Genomic DNA, 15702 nt, shown 5'->3' with positions numbered 1-15702 from the left:
CAATATAAATATTACATTTACTTTTCTTTTCCATTGTTTTCCCTTTCTGGTGGAAAGACAAGAGTCCCCAGTAAGGGCTTTCATTGAGTTAAAATAAAAACGTTATAGCAAGACATCTATACCTTATAGTCTTCCTTATGTTCCTAAACAGAAGAAGCACAAAACTAATATATTGATCAGAAATAAGCATTATCGTTCCTAAAAATGGTGACCATTGAAGAGTGTACTGAAACCTGACTCACAGCTTCAGTTATGACTAAATCAAAATTTAGCTGCCCCTTCACAAAGGTTGACAAGAGACTTAAAATATATATCTCAGCCCGGGTGGCCTGGGTCAGTCACTGGCTGAGCATCGATCTAGGAGCCAGGAGGTCGCATTCCATTCCCTGTCAGGGCACATGCCCAGGTTGCGGGCTCCATCCCCAGTGTGGGGCATGCAGGAGGCAGCCAATCGATGATTCTCTCTCATCACTGATGTTTTTCTCTTCCCCTTCTTCTCTGAAATAAAAAAATATTTTAAAAATATATATATCTCAAATAGATTAAAAGCATTTTTGTTGGAAATGAGTTCTGATGAAGAACTGTGATAAAAAGTCAGAAACCAGGACAAAGGAATATGTCAACCCACAGTGTTGCTAACCCCAGACGACGATCAAACATGCAGTCCTGTTTTCATCCTGCGTTAAGAAAGCTCCTACCTCTAAAGGGGGATAGGCCCGTCCGCCTAGATAGGCTGGTCACATGTCTTCCTGCAAAGAAGGAGCCCTCCCACTTGGGTAAAAAATCAAAGACCGCCAAAGAATTTCCTAAATAAAAATAAAAGAGAGAGAAGGGGAGGGAGGCATACGGAATCCCACCCACACTGCAGGGCGAGGCTCTGAAATCCCGGTCCATGTACACAGAGCAGGAAGAAGGAATGATGGGGTGGCGGCACACTCTCTCTCGGGGAAGCTGCTGCCCTGGCAAGGGTGTGTGGCGGTCTCTGAGCAGGGCGGACGTGCCACAAGAAAGGCAAGCATTTCAAGAATAAAGATGTCCTACAGCTAGTGTGTCTCCCGAGGGCTCTTAACCGTTTTGGCGACGTGGGTCCCGTTGGCCATCAGTGAAGCTTATCCTCAAAATCAGGCTGTTAATTCTGTGCAATAAAATATAGCAGAACCAACAACCCGGTTTTTTAAACGGACAAAGAGATCGGAGCAGACACTACCAAAGAAGAGAGGCAGTTGGCCAATTAGCACACGAAAAGGTGCTCAACACCATTCGTCACCGGGGAAATGCAAATTAAAACTGCAACGAGATACCAGACGCCTATACAAATGGCAAAAATTAGAAAAGGAGAAAACCGACGATATGAAATGTGGGCGAGGATGCAGAGCAACTGGGACACGCACAGACTGCTGTGGGAAAGCAAAGGGCACACCGCTACGGAAGATGGTTTGGGAATTTCTGAGAAAGTTAAATATACGTAACACGTAAGAGAACCTAAGTTCACACAAACACCTACACAGGCATATTATAGCCGTTTTATTTGTAAGTGCCCCAAACTGGAAACTCCCCAATGGCCCCCAACTGGGGAGGGCTACGCACACGGTGGAACATCCCTACAATGGAACACTGGGCAGCGACAAAAGCGGACGCACTGGTGACTCACGCCACCCCAAGAATGCTTCTGAGGTCCGAGCGCCGAGTGACCGAAGCCAGACCAAAGGCTCCGTGGTACGATCCTATTTCCATGACACGGCAGGAAAGGCGGAACTCCCGGATGGAGAGCAGACCCGCGCCTGCTGGGGTTGGCAGTGGGCTTGGAGGGTCTGACTGCGAAGTCGCAGCACGAGAGAATCTGCTTTGGGGAGGGGACAGCATTGTCCCTCTTGGTCATGGTGCTGGGCACACAGCTCCCTGCCTTTGTCCAGACGCATGAACTGGACGCCGAATGCGAACGGATGCTACTGTGGATAAATTAAAAAATGAGTTCTAAAGCAATCTCAAGGCATGAGGGCTACGGAATTATAACGGAAGCCAGTCATATGAAAAGAAAGGTGCACGCTTTTCCCCGGCTACACTTACAGCCCCTCAGGATTCCGGCCGCAAACTCCCAAGAGACCCAGGTTAAGAAGCTGGACTCAAGACCAAGAAGCTCAGGAATGTCGTGGAGAAAAGAGTCCGTGTGGCCAAAACGGTGGGAAATGTCTGCGCTCCTCGCACCCCTCGGACGCCTGCTGCAGGCCACGCCCCTCGCCACGCCTGGCCGGCACGGGGGCAGAGTCCGGGGAGCCTTCGGAAATCTCCTCGGGTAGCAGCTTCTTGAGGACAAGGGGCCGTGACTGCCAGACCTGAGCGTCCCTGGCACCTGGCCCAGGTGCAGACTTGACCAACACCTGGATCTGTTAAATAAATAAAGTGTCTACTGGCACCTTCACTGATTTTTTTTTAATATACTTCTACTTATTTCAGAGAGGAAGGAAGAGGGAGAGCGAGATAGAAACATCAATGATGAGAGAGAATCACTGATAGGCTGCCTCCTGCCTGTCCCCTACTAGGGATTGAGACCACAACCTGGGCATGTGCCCTGACCAGGAATCGAACAGTGACCTCCTGGTTCACAGGTCAACGTTCAACCTCTGAGCCATGCCGGCTGGGCATGAAGAAAATAATAATAAAAATAATTTTTATAATAATAATAATAAAATCTATTTGCCTTACAGCTCATAGTTCCAAGTAACTTACTTGAAATACTTTATTGCATTAATATTAAGGATTTCTATAGTAAATTAAACATTTGAAAGGATGTATAACTCTACTATTTGCACAGCACACAGCCTGGAAGACATTAACCTGAGAAACCATTGTTGACAGGACCTAATTACGGAAGCCACCGTGAATGCAAAGTCCCCCCTAATTCTGTTTTGTGCATATGAAGCGTCTTGCCCCCAAATACAATGGCCTAATGTTGTAACTTGACATGTATACAATCCAAGGTGTAAATTTGCTTTTCAGATTAAGTGGGACATGTGTCATTTCCAAGTGATTTGGAATAGCAATCGGGTCCGTGGGCCTCCAATTAATGAGGAGTTGACAACCGTAGACACACATCCACTCCCAGCCATCTCCGCCGTCCACAGACATGCCACTGCCCATGGCTGTACAGCTGGTCTTCCTTTTCCAGTGGGAAAGCGGATTCATGGTGACCTTGACCTCTGACCCAGCTCTCAGTGCCCTGTTCCTCTATAAAAGTTGGGCTGGAAGAAGGACCCATGAAACCAAATGCTGTGATTGTTTTTCTGATGTGACATCACCAGCGGCCGTCATTTATCAAATATTGTGCTTTATAAAACCCCATGGTGGGTAGACACATATTCCCAGGCCGCATGCGCGCTCGGGCCCAGGAGAGCGTGTGCGCTGTTTACTGAGCCGGCCTTGCAGGCGGAGGCAGGAGGAGTCAGGGTCAGACACGCCTGCGGATGTCACACACCAGAAGATCTGGCCCCGGCCAGGCGCTCAGAGGAAAGCCATTAAGGAAGTGGCTCGGCACTGGACCGTCAGAAGGTCAGATGCATCAATACAAACCAACGGTCACATGTGCATTGAAAGCCAGTCAAGATAGTGCCTGGTCGGCGTGACGTGTTCCACTAGTTCCTTCCTGCTCAGGAATCCCAGCTCTGAGCAAACAAACAGGCCTGTCCCTAGCAAACACGATTCCCCGAAGGAGGGGGCAGGCCAGGAAGCAACAGATAAACAAATCAGGAGCCACCCGGAGGACGGCTTCCTCAGAATAAGAGGGACTGTCGGTGCCTTTGGACGCGGCCCGAAACACGCTGGACAGACACACGCACACGGCACACGGCACGCGTGGGTGTCGGGTGAACCCTGCAAATACAGCGTCTTGAAGCTTTGCTTTAACTGTCAGCCCAGAGGGCACCGCCAATGCAGTGCCCGGACCTGGAGTGAGAAAGCCCCTCCGAGGGCTGCACCTGGGAAATGAACATCCCCTCTCATGGCTTTTGCGGAGCGCATCGATTTTCCGAGCCAAACGATGATGGTGCTTTTAGTGCTTTCTACCTTCATGCAATATAAACTATGGAAAAGCCATTTAAAAGGGATAAGGCTGCAGCTCCTTAAACGATAACAGCAATATAATAAGAGTAAGCACACTGAAATGCTGCAGGTAAGCAGGAATTATTATTCTCTCTTCAAAGTAAAATCAAGTCAGAGGCGCGATCACGACTCCCTGGACGCCCCCTCCATGGAGTCAGCGTCACCTGTGCTCTGACGCTGTCAATGACCGAAATAACCCGCTCAGAAATGTTACTTCCTGGGTTTTCTTTTTAAAAAACATATATTTTTAAATTGATTTCAGAGAGGAAGGGAGAGGGAGAGAGAGAGATAAAAACATCAGTGATGAGAGAGACTCGTGGATCGGCTGCCTCCTGCACGCCCCCTGCCTGGGATGGAGCCCGCAACCCGGGCATGTGCCCTGACCCCGAGTCGAACCGTGACCTCCTGATTCATAGGTCAACGCTCAACCACTGAGGCACGCCGGCCGGGCTCACTGTGTTTTCTTTGGCCACATATTTTATTCAAAGGTGGGGCCATCTCAGGCTCATGATCTGGAACGCAAGAGGCACAAAACGAGCTGCCCAGATCCGCGGTGGGTCCCCCAGGCTCCTCCTTCCTCCCCGTGCAGCCTGTCTGCCAGGCCTGCGAGACGCTCGGCTTTGGGGCTGCTGGACACTAACACCCTCCAGCTCTCCCGTGCCCCCCTCCCCGGAGGGTGTGACAGCCTCGGCCATGGAGGCCTGCTACGCTCACATACCTGCCTGTCGTGTGGACTCTGCGGTATAAGAGACAAGAGCTATGTGCACGCCTGGCACACGGGGGCGCACGCCTGGCACATGGAGGCCCCTGAGTGGCAGCTGCTATTAGCCTGTCCCTCTGTCTCTTTGCTTTGCAGATCTCTCTCTCTCTCTCTCTCCCCCCCCCCCTCCCCCGCACTCCCCCTCTCCCCTTCTCCCATCTCTACTGGATTAGGACAGCAGCCTCCGACGGGCCTCCCTGCCTGCTTCTGGTGCCTCACCTCCTGCGTGTCCTCCCCCCGAGGCCCCCAGGCTGTCACAGACACTCAGCAGCTGCCCCAGACGGTGCGGCGGGCAGACAGGCGAGGCCTCCTGACCTGCTCTCCTCGAGCTCCCGCCGGGACCAGCCGGTGGCCTCGGCTCTCTGCACTCGCTTATCCGGGGAACATGAAAGCAACTCTAGGAAACAGAACCAAACATCTCTGCTGTCATTGAGAGCCACTTAGAGAAGAAGAAAAAAAACAAAACGAATGTCAACAGTGGTGATTCCCAACGTGACTGGCCGGGCATCACAACTCACAATGTTTATTCGCCACTCAGTCCACTGCTCAACACGCCCCGCCTGAAACAGCCCTGCGGTGAGCACACAAGGACCAGCTCGTCCACACTTCCCGGAGCTGCGCTTCCTCCGGAGACAGTCCCTGACAGGGGAGGAAGGACGGAACGCAGCGTGTGGTCTTCACACGGCATCAGACGCTGCCGCGCGTCACCAAGCTGTGACGTTTCCACGCAGAGCAGCAGAGGAGGCCTGCCTCGCGGAAACGAAATACAGAGTCCTGATCTTTAAAAAATAAAAGGTTAAGAAGTGAAGATTTTAGGCGCTGGCCGGGCAGCTCAGTTGGTTGGAGCGTCATCCCAATACGCCAAGGTGGCGGGTTAGATCCCAGGTCAGGGCACAGATAAGAGTCAACCAACGAATGCCTACCTACTCGGAACACAAATCCACTTCCTCTCTCCCTCCCTCTCTCTCAAATCAATACAAAGCTGATGACTTGTTCTCTAAAAGAATTAGCTGCTTCCCAAAGGATGATCTGCGGATTTCTGAAGGTATCAGCTGAGCCAGTGTAGACAAGCCATGAGTCAAATGAGCACAATCTTCAGGAACATGTGAGATTGTGGTGCTGGGTACGTGTGGGGACAAAAATGACCTTCGCTCAGGACAGACCAGGGAGGCTGAATGTCTGCAGTTTGGGGGTTCCCTCCGGGCACCCCTACATGTCCCATGGGTGGTTCAGAGCACGGCACCTCCCACTTTGGTGCTACCTCCATTTGGGGTTCTCAGCTGCATCAGAGACAGGGCGTGTCTCCAACACCGGAACCTGGACAGAACTTTTCTCAGAGCAGAAACGCTCGGGGAGCCCTTACAACAATTCGAAATGGTTTTCAACCAGAGCAATAGGCCACCAGTCCATCGCTCAGACCCTCCCAGGCTGGCCACATTCAGCTCTGGGTGCTAGGGTCCCTGGGGCCTAAGTCGGGGTGTCCCTGAGTGGCCCCTGTGGCAGCGTCAGTTCCAGGAAGGCTGTCCCCTGGCCCCCCTCGTGATGGGACAATCAACCCGCCCCCCATCCCCCTTGAGACGAGGCCAACACAGGGAGAGAACACTGGGCAGTTCTTGGACCAGCTTTGCCATGACTCATCCCAAAAGAATGGCCTGGGGCGCTCTGGCCAGGCAGCCACACAGGGTGGGAAAGCTACCAGGGGCAAGAGGGGCCACGGGCTGGTGCCTGGGGTCAGAACCAGTGCAGCCCCGCTGCTAACAAGGTGATGGTGCGATGGTGGTGCTGAGAGTATGTGTGTAGGGGTGGGGGGTGCGAGGAAGACAGGCTCATGGCTCTGGGCTTTCCCAGAGAGGGGGCACATCTCTGGGGACCCTCGAAGCTTAGCCGGAAGCCAGCATGGCACCAGGAGTGGGTCCTGGGTCTTTCCTCTGGATGCCCAGAGCAGCCGTTCCCACCCCTCCTGCTGGGAGGCTAAGACCCGGGTTCCAGGCTAAGACCCGGGTTCCAGGTTAAGACACGAGTTTCCAGCTAAGACATGGATTTCTGGCTCATCTGCACCAAGGAGACTCGCTGCGTGGTCCCTGGCTGCACCTGCTGGGAAAAGCTCTCTTCCTAAGCAGGGCACGTGGGGGACGGGATGAGCGGCTGCTGGGGGCGTGCAGGGAAGAGCCTGCTGCAGGAAGGGAAAGGAGGAGGCCTTGATGGCAACGCTGGGCATCTGGACCCCGAATTCGGTGACCTCACGACCTTCCTGTGCACTGAGGTCCCCCCATCACCCCAGGAGACCAGGGAGGCTGGTGGAAGCAGAGCTCAGCTCTAGACCAGGGAGACTCTTTCGAGGACCTTCCCACGATGGCACCTGGCAGGCGACAGCTGAGGCAGTGGTGGGCTGCTCCCTTCTGCTGGGACCCGGGGCGCCCTGCCCGCGTGCTCTGTGGTGTGGCTACATGGGGAGCTGCACACCCACCAGCTCCCCTGAGGCACGCACCTGGCTGGGGTTGGGGAGCCCACGGGACCCCAAACCAGACTCAGAGTAGAGGCAGCAAGGGCTCAGCCCCCACGGCAGGTCCCGAAGGCTCTGCCCCTTCCCAGCGGGGCCCGAGGGCGTCCTCTGTCTCAAGGCAGCTTCACCGACATCTCACATCGTTTGGGGTCGAGGCTCTGGGCCCTGCTCAGCTGGGGTGCGCCCCGTCTAACACACGGGAAAGCCTGGCTCTCCCTAGGGAAGCAGACGAGGGTCTCCCACAAAACGCGAGCAGCGTGTGGGACACGGGTGGGGGGTCAGTCCGTCGGGGCAGCGAGAACAAGAAGAGGTTCGTTCCAGGGGAGGACAGCGGGCCGGGAGCAGGCAGTGTGGCCTGGGCGAGTCTCGGGCCCCTGGGTCCCAGCGGGCAGTGCACTTGGTTCTAAAGAGAGAGATGGAATCATCTGCCAGAGAGAGAATATCCAGAGTGAGAAGGTAGCGCTCGGCTCTGGCTTCTGGCAGACGGAGAGACGCGCACAGAAAACACACGTCTCGTCACGGTCAAACATGTGAGGGGGGCTCCTGAGCAACTGGACATGAGGGAAAGCGCTTTCTTTTCCATCGGACGACAATAAACGTCAGGGCAGCTCTTCAGTGAGCCGTGAACTCAGCTTCCTGAGCACAAACACCCAGTCGAATTGAGCCAAGCCTTGTGTCAGCCCGGAGCTCTGTCCTGCCCAGAGAGGTGCCTGGGGCAGGCTGGGCTTGTACAGTAAAGGGAGAAATGAATTTTATATATGTGTGCTTTTACTGACTTCAGAGAGGAAGGGGGAGGGGGAGAGAGAGAGAAACATCAATGATGAGAATCACCTATTGGCTGCCTCCTGCATGCCCCACACTGGGAATCGAGCCCACAATCTGGGCATGTGCCGTGACGGGGAATGGAACCGTGACCTCCTGGTTCACAGATCGATGCTCAACCACTGAGCCATGCTGGCCGGGCCGGCCTTACATTTAACACCCCTGGAAGAGACGAGTTCCACCCTCCAGGGGCGTGGGGCAGCCCTAGGACAGCATGGTGACTTTTGGGGGTAACTTCAGTTCTAAACACGGGGTGTGTAGACCGCAGGCACTCGGCAAATGTCTAGCATCTCCATGTCCTTGCACATGATCTTACAGACTCTTAAATACGATCCACGTTGGAAAGGACCCGCTGGGAGCTGCAGAGGCCGGCCGGGCTCGCCGAGGCCAAACGTGCAATCTCAGGCGCTTGCATCTCGATGCTACTCTGGGCCAACATCGGGGACTCTGCTCACAGGATGGAAGTGGGGAGACGGGACTTGAGCTGAGGTTCGCAACCCTGGCAACAAGGGATGTACTGAATGACCGAGGCACCTGACGCAGTGCCGTCGGGGGCTGAGGAAGACGGAGCGCGCAGTCCACCTTTCAGAATGAGGACGGTGGCGGCTGCAGGGTGTCTGCACGTCTAGCACCTCACGCTCAGCTGTGGATGGACCGAGGCCACGCGGAGAGCCCGAAAGGCCGATGGCAGGCACAGGTCTCGCCAGGCACCACGCAGGCTGAGGGCCTGAAAGAACGGGGCTCCCAGGGAACGGGGCCTCTTGTTGACCAGCAAACTGCAGAGCGCAGCATGGACTGCAAAGGCCCATTTACAAAGGCAAGACGCTCAAGCAGGCAGTCTCTGGGAGAGCACGCTCCTGTTTTCTAGTCATTCAGGCACCGCCCTCAGGCGACCTTTTGTGACCCCAAAATTGGGTTTCTGTAAATCCCTGGCGTAGCAAAAGGGCACACATATTCCGGCGCTTTGCTCATTCCCACTGCTCTTCCCCCGCACGCACCCCGCCACTGGCACAGCTCCCGCCCCAGAGACACGGGGAGCCTGGTCTGAGCACCCTCCACGCGCCCACGTGAGGGGGCAGGTGTCACTCCTCTGCTCCCCCACGCCCTGGTCCCTCTGTACCTCTCGCCCACAGGGGCCCGGGGCCAGAAACCCCACTCTGGGCTAAAGGGAGTGTGGAGGCATGAGGATGACCCGGCATTTAAGCAAAGTCATCCACCATCACTCGGGAGGGCCTGAGAGGAGAGAGGGCTTATGGGAGTTCTCACCCTCTACCTCATTCCGAGGGGCCCACAGGAAGAACCCCGTGTTCCTAATAAATCCCTATCGCTCTGCCCTGCCCCTCAGCTCCGTTTCCTCCTGTCGACACCCCCACGTTGACACGCAGGCTGCAACCCTCTCTTTTCCCCAAATAAACCCATCCTGTTCCCAATCGACAGAGGCCTCCTCAGATGGCAAACACTGGGAGATAAAACCTCCGCAGCCAAGCGTCCCAGCCGGTCTTTCTCTCTCTGTGCTGCTCTCGCCTCTCCCTCTCTCTGCCATCTGTCTCTCTCTGTGTCTCTCTGTCTCTGCCGCCCCCACCCATCCTCTGACTTTCCCTCGGGGATGCAGAGCGCAGGGAAACTGGGCTGAAGGCAGGAGAGATCTGGAGAGGCGCATGAGCACCGGCCGGTGGAATTCTGGGCCCAAACCCACCTCTCAGCTTCCTTCACTGGCAGGTCTTTCTGGAATCTAGAACATGGGGGGGCATTCTCTAGGGAGGGCTTACTGGGTCTCCTGTAGGCCCCCCCCCTCTAGAGGCCCACTCTGTCCTACCACCAGAACCCACAGCCTTTCTGTGCTCTGTGACACGGGGCTCGGTCTAGAATGGCTGAGAGCAGGCCAGTCCTGGGGACAATGATGAGGAAGCTGACCTGGGCGTCCCCAAGCCCTCTGAGCCCTGCTCCTCCTCTGCCCCTCACACCCCCTCCCCGTACCCTTCACCCACACACCCCCAACAGGAAGCGAGGCAACAGCAGACTCGGATGTGAGCGCCCCCTGACCCCAGCCCTCATAGAGGGCTTTGCACCTGTGCTGTAGTTCAAACAACGAAATAAAAGCTGTATCCCACGCCTGACGCCAGACAGACAAGCTGGTGGGGGAGGTGGGGCAGCCCCAGGCTGTGACCTCAAATCATGCAAGTGCACGTCCTCCTTTGAGGCTGGCCTTTTTGAACCGGAGAAGAAAGAGAGGCCAGAGCTCCCGGGGTTTAACGAGGAATCCGCCGGGGAAGCGCTGCCACTTGCCCGGGCTCCGCTCCCGCGGGGCGACCTGCCCGCCACGGGACCTGTGCTCGGTGGCAAAGGCGTCGGCCGAGCCTCGGAGAGACGATCGGACTCTGCCGAGCAGGCCCGAGGAAGTCCTGCTCCAGGGACAGCGGGAACGCCAGGTTCTCTGCAGTGAGAGTCCAACGAAAAGGCCAATACAAGGTCACTGGGAGTAACACACTGTGGTCAAGTCAAGAAGGAAAACAGGCAATCTGCTCCCTCATACAAAAACTGGTGACCGATGTCCAGTCGCAAACATCCAAGCAGATTGAAGGACATGAATAACCAAGACCTGCCAGCCACGGTGGCTCAGTGGTTGAGGCCTGACCTATGAACCAGGAGGTCACGGTTAGATTCCTGGTTAGGGCACATGCCTGGGTTTTAGTCTCCATCCCCAGTGCGGGGCTTGCAGGAGGCAGCTGATCAATGATTCTCTTTCATCATTGATGTTTCTCCCTCTCTCTTTCCCCTGCTCCCTTCCTCTCTGAAATCAATAAAAATATTTTTAATAAAATAAACAAGACTGGGAATTCGGTGACTTGCCCTGAGGGCAGGGGACCAATTGGCACCCAGAGTACTCAGGCCTGGGATTCTTCCCTGCCCCCTGGGCCCCTGCCATGCACCAGGCTTGGGTCTCTAGGCCCCCCTACAACCCACGCACCTGACACCCTGATGGGAAGGGTCATTGTCGCCATTAGGATGACAAGGGATCGCACTCGATTGTCTGACACTGTACATGAATGGGTTATACTAACTGGACAACTATTGATTGTATTTGAAATGTTTAAAACAGGCATCCTTTTACGTAAAATACCTATCCGGTCCCTATTTCATCGGGAGTCAGTATGAAAGGATACGCATATTGTTTTCATGAAACAACCTGGGGACACTTTTTATTTCATAAGCGCAGTCAAGCCCTTTGAAGTACTTGTGCAGTTGAAAGAAAGACAGGAGGCCCACGTGTCTGCCTCTGATCTGGCTGCCGTGGAGTTCAAAGGGCTGAGAACCACATCAAAACTCCCCCCGCGGCACCTGGACGGGCGGGCCTGGGCGGAGATTTGGGGAACAGCAGCCAGACCCCAAGGAAGAAAAGGAAGCTGGCCTGGCAATCCCCAAGGCCGGGATCTCCCAGCCCACATCCGCCAGGAGCCCCTCCCCCGCGTGCACCTGCCCCGCTGGAGCTCAGCTCAGCTCAGCTCAGCAAAGGCCCTGTCCCTGCCGGTGGCGGGTCTGAAACCCCAGCCCCTAGAAGACCAGCCACACTCCGGGTCCGGAGAGAAACGCAAGTGACAAATCAGGAAGATAACCTGCAAAGCGAACTCCTGGTAGGTCTGGGGCCCACACCTGAAGTTACTGGCTGGTGAAGTACCCACAGCCTAGTCTTACCCGGGTGACTTGGTCGGTGCCCAGCGCAGAGAGAGACAGATGTGCCCACGGGGTGAGCCCAGGACGAGAGGCCTGGATTGGGCCGTGCCCAGACTGCCTGGACAAGCTGGGGAGAGGGCGGCATCAGTGGGCACACCGGAGCTGGCATGATGCCATACCTCTTTAGCGCTCAGCGGAGTGAAGCTCTGAGGATTTGGGAGGCAGTCCGTAGCTTCCTGGCTGTTGTGCTGGAGTCTAGAAGCCATTCCACTGACCGGGGTCCACACAGCAGTGGGAGCCACGCCGCCTCCCGGCGCTGGGTCTGGCTCACTTTGGTGTTTTCGGGCACGCAGCCTGTTTAATTCAGTCCATGAGCCCACGTTAAAGTGCACAAAACCATGCATTTCTGCCTTGGAAACCACTCTAACTCTGAAGGGTCAACCGTGTGAAAGAGTGGGCACAGGTAAGCAGTAACTTATGAGATTAAAATACTTAGTCATGCAAACTCTGCAGTCATTCAAATTGCGCTGCAAAAAAGGAAGTTCCCCATCATGTCACACAGTATCGATCTGACCCAGCACTTCCGATGGCCAGGCCTGCGAAAGGGATCCACCTATTAATGCGGATTTTGGCTTTACTTATCTATTCGTTCGAACCTCCTGGTTCTTAATGCACGCGATTCACAGCCTTAGGTGATGCGGGGTGTGGTGGCCACGGTGCATGGCGCGTCGGGCACGGGCCTTGTACTTGGCATGTGTGTCTGCCACCCTCACGCAGCCGTGCTCTGTACAGCTCTCACTCCCATTGTAGAGAAGAAAACACTGAGGCGTGGATTCTGAACAGCCAGTCCAGGTCACTCAGAGCTGGGGTTTATGGGAATCCATACCTGAACCCCAAGTCCGAACCCTCAGACACACCTTCCATCCTAAAAGCACGAACCACCGGGCAGAGAAGACAACTATGTCAACAAGTCAACTGGAATCAGAATAGAGTCTGGCCCGCGCTCTGGGACAGGCGCTAAAAGGAATGAAAGCAAGAGCGATGTTCTTAGGCAGAGGGAGGCACTGGAAGTGGGCATTGAGGTATGAGTAGGAGTCCCTAAACTGGAGATAAAGAGGAAGGCGATTCCGAGCAGGGAGCTGAGCGGGCTCTACCTCAGAGGACCTACCATGGTGTCCTCAGGGTGTAGCGAGCCGCTGGCTCGCCAGGAGATAGCACGCTAACGGCTGGGGGTGACCTTGGGACACAGTGTTTTCCCGGCGATAATCGCACTAGAAGGCCAGGCCTTATCCTAATGGATACAATCAGTCCTGCTGTAACAGCAAAGCCTCTGGGAGGGTAACTCCGATGTTATCAATGAAAACGACGCATCAGGAAAGGAATGGAGGGCAGCCCACGCGGGGTCCCCTCGCGACTCCCAAACCTGCCTCCGTGGGCAGTCCCTGGGGTTCCCCTGGTCCAGCTCAGTCATTTTAGCAAGTCTGTTCAGCACCCCCCGAAGATTGGGCAGTGTAACCCCCACACAGACCTATGTCACATCTCCACGATCCAGTTCAATCCACATCAACACAAATGTATGGCTGCCTCCCAGCCACGCTCCCCTCCACTAAAAATACACCCGCCCGTCCACTTCAGCAGATGCACCCCCAAACGCTTCGCTCCCTCCCACCTTCATCTGTCCAGCAGCATCGTCGCCAGCCTCCTGGCAGGTCCGTGGCACAGCAGGCTGGAAGCCGGTGCCCTGAGGCGGATAAAGGAAACATCGGGAAAGTGTTGGGCTCAGTGGGGGGAGATCACAGTGGATTTGGGGCATGTTGAATCGGGCGCATCTGATTTGCCGGGAGGAATGTTGGCGTGGGGTGGGGGGGCTGAGCATGTGAGCATGACAGGTGCAGAGGAGTGGTCTGGGCTAGCAATACGCCTCTGACTTGGAAGGAGGGACTTTTGGTTAAGGGGGTGCCTTGGACTGCGAGGAGGGCGGTGGAGACAGCCAAATGGACCAATGCGGGCCTGGTGTGGAGGAGACCCGCTGACCAATTGAAATGGACATTTCAGCTCCATGACCCACAGACTGTCAACTACTATTGATTCCTCACACATCCACCTTCAACGTGCCCCCCATGGCCACCCCCATGCCCCCTGCAGCCCCTCTTGGGGGCTGATGGACGTACACAGGGATCCCTGGAAGGGATGGGATCGCTCGATGGAGCGCAGAGCCCGGGACCTCCCTCAGCTGCCATGGAGGCACTGACCCGGGAACTTTCTCGGCCAGTGGTCCCTCCGCAGGAGTGAGAGTGGCTTCCATGGGTTTGCTTTTAAACCTAAACCCATCCAGGTTCATCCAACAACCTGCACTTCTCAGAGGCAATCCAGCTCCTGGCTCACGTGGACACGTGGACAGTCTGGGTTCAGAGGAGTGAGGGTGCCGATACAGGCGTCACTAACACGAAGCCCTCTGGCCCCGAGGCCACGCCTCACCTGGGGGAGCTGGGGACCCCTGCAGGCCCTGCTCACTGAGAGCCAGCGGATCTTTCCTCCCGGGCCTGCCTGTCCCCGCAGGGCCGTCTGCTCCCTGAAAGCTTAGAGCCTGTGCTCAGGGAGCCCCGAGCCCACCCCTGCTCTCCCACAGAGCTCTGCCCACACCGGCCTGGCCACGCAGGTGCCCGCCCCTCAATGCACTGGTTTTGAAAGGTACCCTCGCCCTCCCCCCCCCCCCCCAAACACACAGGAGTCTCTGTTTTGCAGAGGTAGAAGCACCCACCTTCAGGCACCCGGGGTCAAGGGGCACCTGAGGTCAAGGGCAGACTGGACATGGACACAGCGACTCTAAAACCCGGGACCATCTTTGCTGGTTTTCAACCATCTTCCCTCCAAGGTATAAGCACGGAGCGCGCTCCCCTCTCCTGGCCCGGGATTGGAGCTTTGATGGAGCAAGGTCCTGTCCCCGCGAGTCAGCGCCACAGCCGGGCGGTGTAAATGCCCAGCTTTTCTAGAAAGGCTCGCGGTGCCAGGAGGGAATTAGGTCAGCCCAGGGGTCACGCAGGGCTTGGCTCTGCCTCTCCATCCTGTGGGCTGTCCTCAGGCTTTCCAGGATGGCCCCCAGGAGCCCGCAGGCTTGGCACCGCGCGGACTTTCACCCACCGACCCTGCAGATGGCGGCGGCCTGGCCCTCCCGGGCCCCCAGCTGCACCCCACTCGGCTCCCCTCGCCTGGAAGGCGAGGGGCGCGGGGCCACCGGGCAGCATCCCACGGCAGCCCCCGCCCCTCCGGAGTTGGCGCAACTCCGAGCCACTTTCTCAAAAGGCTCCTGTCTCGTCCCGGCGAGCGCGGAGCCCCCAACACCCCCGCGGGCACCCCCTCCCGGTCTCGCCCGCCTCCACGCGCGTCCCTGTCGCCAGCCCCCGGCAGACACACGCCAGCCCGTGCGCCGAGCGCGAGCGCTGCCCATGCCAAGTTGGGCTGGGGGTCCGGGGCCGAGGCCCGGGTCGCGCGGTCCCCAGCTGCTGGCACCCGGCGCGCCGCGGGCGGGCAGAGACCGGGCTCCAGACCCGGCACCCGGCACCCGGCACCCAGCGCCCGGCGCCCGGCACCCGGCGCGGCCCCTCCCTCCCGCGGCAGCGGCCTCCGCGTCCCCGGCCTGCACCGGCCGCCCTGGGCGCACGGCCCGAAGCGCCCCGCCCGCCGCGCCCGCGCGCTCACCTCGGGAGGGCCGGGCCGGTGCGGATCCCGGCGCCGCGGCGACTCCGCATCTCGGGGCGCTGGCCCGCCGCCCTCCGGGCGCCCCTCTGGTCCCGCCGGGCGCGAAGGCCGGTCGCGAGGACGCGCGGAGGCCGGGGCTGCGGGGCGCTCC

The 15702-nt window shown here is 57.0% G+C and overlaps 1 protein-coding gene across 1 annotated transcript in view; it reads right to left on the bottom strand.

Annotated features, from left to right (window-relative positions):
• PTPRE (protein tyrosine phosphatase receptor type E) overlaps window positions 1-15631 on the bottom strand; it is a 94850-nt gene extending 79219 nt beyond the window's left edge. The window contains exon 1 of the mRNA XM_070432094.1: window positions 15552-15631. The gene's annotated coding sequence lies outside the window, so the exon portion shown is untranslated. The remainder of the gene's footprint in view (window positions 1-15551) is intronic.
• Window positions 15632-15702: the final 71 nt, after the last annotated feature.

The sequence above is a fragment of the Myotis yumanensis genome, unplaced genomic scaffold (assembly GCF_028538775.1).
Source record: "Myotis yumanensis isolate MYYU_CA2020_CCGP unplaced genomic scaffold, mMyoYum1.0.hap1 SCAF_13, whole genome shotgun sequence".
In the NCBI taxonomy this organism is placed as follows: domain Eukaryota; kingdom Metazoa; phylum Chordata; class Mammalia; order Chiroptera; family Vespertilionidae; genus Myotis; species Myotis yumanensis.
This window is presented reverse-complemented; position numbering and strand designations above follow the sequence as displayed.